The sequence below is a fragment of the Scyliorhinus canicula genome, chromosome 11 (assembly GCF_902713615.1).
Source record: "Scyliorhinus canicula chromosome 11, sScyCan1.1, whole genome shotgun sequence".
NCBI classification, from domain to species: domain Eukaryota; kingdom Metazoa; phylum Chordata; class Chondrichthyes; order Carcharhiniformes; family Scyliorhinidae; genus Scyliorhinus; species Scyliorhinus canicula.
Window position 1 is genome coordinate 23230639 of NC_052156.1, and position 5683 is coordinate 23236321.

A 5683-nucleotide genomic window follows, 5' to 3' on the forward strand; every position below is an offset into this window, starting at 1 on the left:
CCCAGCGACACCCGGACACCATCACGATTCCTGTGGCTGTGGAACAATCACACGGTATTACAAGTAAGGTGGAACAGTGCGTTTAATGTGAACAAAAATTTACAGGTGCCCTAGCCCCTACAACTAAACTGTGCCCTTCACCCGTGCCAACTTACTCAGTGTCTCTCTTTGTTGCCTTACGGGCCCTACCACTACGTCTAAGTGATTCCCCAGATGATACAGCAGGAGTGGAGGAGGACTGCTGCGAATAGCCCCCTTCGACTCATTTCTCCTTCGGCAAGCGTTTCCTGGGGCGACCCGGCCTTGATGGGCCAGGCTGCTCTGCGGGCGTCTCGGATGACGTTGTGCCACCCTGTTCTGCCTGCTGCCCACCCGATGATCCAGGGATGGGACGGGGGGAGGCCGAGAATTCCGGGACGTCCCGTGATGGAGTTAATGGGACGGGCCCCGAAACCTCCTCCTCCCTCGGGGAGCCCGGTGGCCCCCGGGCCTCACTTTGGGACAGAGGTGCGAGCGGGAAGGTGCCCCGTCGCGCCACCGACACCTGGCGCTGCCAGTCCTGGAGGCCTGCAACGGTATCCACCAGGATCCGAAGGTTTGCAGAGACGGAGTCCAGGGAGTTAGACATTCCCGCCAGGGACTGTGCGATCTCAACCTGTGAGTGCACGACACCATCCAGCACATGTGTCAGGCAGTTGATGCTCTCCGCGACTGACTGCTGGGACTGTGCCATCGACTTCTGGGACTGTGCCATTGACTGCTGTGACTGTGCCATGGCGTGCTGCAACTGGGCCACGACCTGCTGAGACTCAGCCAAGGCCCGCAGCGCGCCGGCAATGTCGTGTTGGCTCTGCCGCATTGCTGCCTGTGAGAGGGCAACCCTGTTCAGGGCCAAGGATGACGCGTGCACATTAAGCCCAACGCCTTGCATAACCTGACCCATTGCCTCCACCGCAGATGCCACCCGTGCCTGGGTTGCTGCCATGAGCGGCACCACTCCCTGCTCGTGGACGCGGTTCGACTCCTCTAACAGCATCTGCAGAGTCTGGAAGACAGCCCTCATCCCGTCATTGTGTCCCTGGGTTTCTTGATGCATCGGCTGTGCGGGTGGGTTGAGAAAGTCCAGGAACTCGGGAAACGTCTGGGAGCCAGCTGCATGCTGGGCCTGGCCTGGCCTCTGCCAGTCCGGGCCCTCGCCTGCTCCGACCTCCACCTGCTGTACCTGCTCAGCTGTGATGTGCGACCCAGACTGTGACCCAGGAGCCTCATCACTAAATAGCCCAACCGGGGTGAGTGTCTCTGGGTTGGTGGATGGTGTGGGAGATAGCTGTGCCGCAAGCTCGAGGTCGTATTGGGTGCACCCCTCCTCTATGTCATCGGCCCGCTGAGAGGCCGCAGGGCGTTCGCGGGCCATTTCTCTCTCTTGCTCTGTCGCCGCCCTCTGGGCGTCCTGCTCCACAGATTCGGTTGGGGAGGATGGGACTCCCCGCTGATCGGGCACCCTCTCTTGTGCGGACCTGGGTGAAGTGGGGGCAGATGCCTGTGTCTGCCTGGAGGCAGACGGCCCTGGTCGTTCGGCATCACGTCCTAGGGAAGAGAATGAAACGGGTTATTTAGATTCGCTCGGCCGGGCACTGGACTGTCCCAGTGGGCAGGGTGTGAAGGGACAGAGGATGGGGGAGGTGTCCCAGTGGGCAGGGTGTGTGAAGGGACAGAGGATGGGGGAGGTGTCCCAGTGGGCAGGGTGTGTGAAGGGACAGAGGATGGAGGAGGTGTCCCAGTGGGCAGGGTGTGTGAAGGGACAGAGGATGGGGGAGGTGTCCCAGTGGGCAGGGTGTGTGAAGGGACAGAGGATGGGGGCGGTGTCCCAGTGGTCAGGGTGTGTGAAGGGACAGAGGATGGGGGAGGTGTCCAAGTGGGCAGGGTGTGAAGGGACAGAGGATGGGGGAGGTGTCCCAGTGGGCAGGGTGTGTGAAGGGACAGAGGATGGGGGAGGTGTCCAAGTGGGCAGGGTGTGAAGGGACAGAGGATGGGGGAGGTGTCCAAGTGGGCAGGGTGTGAAGGGACAGAGGATGGGGGAGGTGTTCCAGTGGGCAGAGTGTGAAGGGACAGAGGATGGGGGAGGTGTCCCAGTGGGCAGGGTGTGTGAAGGGACAGAGGATGGAGGAGGTGTCCCAGTGGGCAGGTGTGTGAAGGGACAGAGGATGGGGGAGGTGTCCCAGTGGGCAGGGTGTGTGAAGGGACAGAGGATGGGGGCGGTGTCCCAGTGGGCAGGGTGTGTGAAGGGACAGAGGATGGGGGAGGTGTCCAAGTGGGCAGGGTGTGAAGGGACAGAGGATGGGGGAGGTGTCCCAGTGGGCAGGGTGTGTGAAGGGACAGAGGATGGGGGAGGTGTCCAAGTGGGCAGGGTGTGAAGGGACAGAGGATGGGGGAGGTGTCCAAGTGGGCAGGGTGTGAAGGGACAGAGGATGGGGGAGGTGTTCCAGTGGGCAGAGTGTGAAGGGACAGAGGATGGGGGAGGGGGGGTGTTGTTTGTCATGCAGGGTTGTCTCACTTGTTGCAGCTCCGCCAACCTCGCATTGCGCGATCTCCCGGGTGGCAGATCCCCCAACAAGGTCCAGTGCCCTCTGCTCAAACGTGGTGAGGGGGCGCAGGATGGGCGAACCCCCTCCAGTCTTGTTCTGCTCACGGGTGTTGTGAGCGGTCTTGTCCTGTTGGGGGAGGGGGCATAGGTATATAATTACAATACGGCTGGTATCAGCAGGCCATTCAGATACTGGCACAGTTTGGGGGTCAAGTTGTAATAAGACCATTGCATCTCTCCACGGGGGCCAGAGCGCTGGGTCTGTGACTACTTTGTGAACCACCCTCAACTCACTCTGCCCCAATCCCCCTCCACCCCCCGTGCCGGGGGGGGGGGGGGGGGGGGGGGGATGGTTGTCACCCGGGGGCACCCTCTTGGCACTTACCCTGGCAGCCCTGGTGAGGTCGTGCATCTTCTTCCGACATTGGTCTGCAGAGCGAGGGGTCTGCCCCACAGCACTAACGGCAGCAGCCACCTCACGCCAGGCCTGGCGCACCGCGCTGGCAGGGTGGCGATGCCCTCTACGCGGGCAGATGATGTCTCTCCTCTGCTCGATTGATTCAAGCAGCATCTCCACGTCAGCCTCAATGAATCGCGGGGCTGCTCTCCTGAGCTCCGACATCCTGGCCTAGTTTCTGTGCTCGCCCGCGCCCTTTTACAGCATCGGGCGGCGTCACGTGGGCGTGTCGTAGCGTCGCCGTGTTCCAGCGTCATCACGCACGTGATTGACGCGGCCCCGATCCTAGCCCATTTCCCGGACGTGAATACCTCTGGAAATGGGCCGTGTCGGGCCGTCGCAAAAGTCGGCCGTTTTCACGGCCAACTTTGCAATTTTCCGCGGGTGCGGAGAATCGCGCCCCATTAGTGAGGAAAACCAAAAATAGATGCTTTGTTAACGTGACAGAAACCAGGTTTATGATAAAGGACATTTAATAATATACATTTTTGGAGCAGCAGAGAGAGAAAAGGAAGAAGGGTTCCAGACGTGGAAAGGAACAGGACCTGCTTAAAATCCAGCAGGAGGCAGAGAATTCAGGCTGGCGTTTACCCAGCTATTTGAGGATCCAAACCAAGTTTGCTGTGCCTGCATTTGACTGCACCTTAATGGCCCACAGCACCTCATGGATGCCCAATTTTTATCTGTTCTGAATCTATCCTATTTAGGTGACATTGGCACACAACGTAAAAAGTATGCTCGGGCTGCACCTCTCTTCTGTCCTGAACAATTTCAATTCTACTAGGACTCTTAATGCCACCGTACCTCAAATGCTGCCATAATGCAGCAGCAGTAGTCACTCCACCTCACCTCAAGAATTCAACTTTCTTGTACATTTTTGGAACAACACTATATTGAGGTTTGGAGCTGAATGGCCCCAGCGGAACCCAAACTGAGCATCGGTGAGAAGGTTATTGCTGTGCCACTCGACAGTGCTGTACATTACAGCTTCCATCACTTGATGAATTGACAATAGACTGATGAGGCAGTAATTGGCCAGATTGGATTTGTCCTGTAATTTTATTGGCAGGACATTGACAATTTTCCATAGTGTTGCTGTCCTGGAACAGCTTGGCAAACTTGTGGCTAATTCTGGAGCACGTTTCAATAGTACAGCCAGAATGTTGTTTTGATGTATCGGTGCCATCAGCCATTTATTGATATCATGTGGAGCGAATTGGCACTAATGATACTTGAAAACCCTGGGAGGAGGCTAAGGTGGATCATATGCTTTGTGCTTCTGACTGAAGATGTTCACAAATGTTTCAACCTTGCTTTTTGCACTGATAAACTGGGATCCCCATTATTGGGGTTAGGAATTTTGGTCAGCTGCCTCCTCCGTTTAATTGTTTAATTTTCCACTGCCATCTTGACTGGATGTGGCACGACGCAGAGGTTTGATCTGATCCGTTGGTTGCGCGATCATTTTTCTCTGTCTAACACATGTTCCACTGTTTAGCCTGCATGTATTCCTGCATTGTCGCTTCACCAGGTCAGCACCTCATTTTTAGATATGCCTGGTGCTCCTGCCATGGTGTCCTGCACAAAAACAGAAAACACTCATGTCTGGCACCATCTGTGGGGAGTGAAACAAAGTTAAGGTTTCATCAAAAATCAAGTATCCACCATTTAGCTTTTGTACCCTGTCCTGCCCTGCTCATTGAACCAGGCTTGATCCTCTGGTTTGAATGAGGTAGAGTGAGGGATATGCCATACCATGAGGTTAAAGATTATGGTTTAATACAGTTCTGCTGCCGATGGCCCACAGCACCTCATAATAATAATCTTTATTGTCACAAGTAGGCATACATTAACACTGCATGGAGTCGCTACATTCCGGCGCCTGTTCGGGTACACGGAGGACACATGGAGAACGTGCAGACTCTGCACAGACAGTGACCTAAGCCAGGAATCGAACCTGGGGCCCTGATGCTGTGAAGCAACAGTGCGGACCACTGTGCTGCCGTGCGTGTGTCCAATTTTGATTTGTCTGAATCTATCCCTTTTAGGTGGTAATGGCACACAGAGGCATGTGTTTTTTAAAAATTACTCTAGGTATTTTTTTATCTGTGTAACATTATTTGTCCACTACTTATCTACTGATTTTTTTTTTGTTATTTCTTCTGTTAATGATCTTTTATTTAAGTGTTGGTGGAGGGCAGTATAGGGAGAGGTGACACTGGTATCAGGGAACTTGTGTTTTATTGCCAAATTACACATGTAAGTTCTGTTCAGTTATTTTACATCTGCAGAAAAGGCTCATAATGAGTGTATTGAATGTAAGTAGCTGTGCAGTAAAATGGTGATCTAGAGGAGGTAATACAAGCAAGTTACAATTCGTAATGATTTAAAGTATTCCATATATACAACACAATTCAAATATTTTGAAAAACGAAACAAAAACTACAGATGCCAGAAATCTGAAACTGAAATAAAAATTATCTAACATAACTGGACAAACAATGTGGGAAAGTGATCAAATTGTAATCTCTGAATGAATATTATTCAGCAGCTCTGTTGATTGTTTTATTTCCAAATGAAAATGTGAACTAGAAGTTCATACTTGCTGATGAAGATTATGAGAAAATATTTCCTTCATTCTC

At 53.7% G+C, this 5683-nt stretch overlaps 1 protein-coding gene across 1 annotated transcript in view; it reads left to right on the forward strand.

The window, feature by feature from the left end:
• The window catches only part of glt8d1 (glycosyltransferase 8 domain containing 1), a 48635-nt gene that overhangs the window by 3967 nt on the left and 38985 nt on the right, over positions 1-5683 (forward strand). The gene's annotated exons all lie outside the window — the stretch shown is intronic.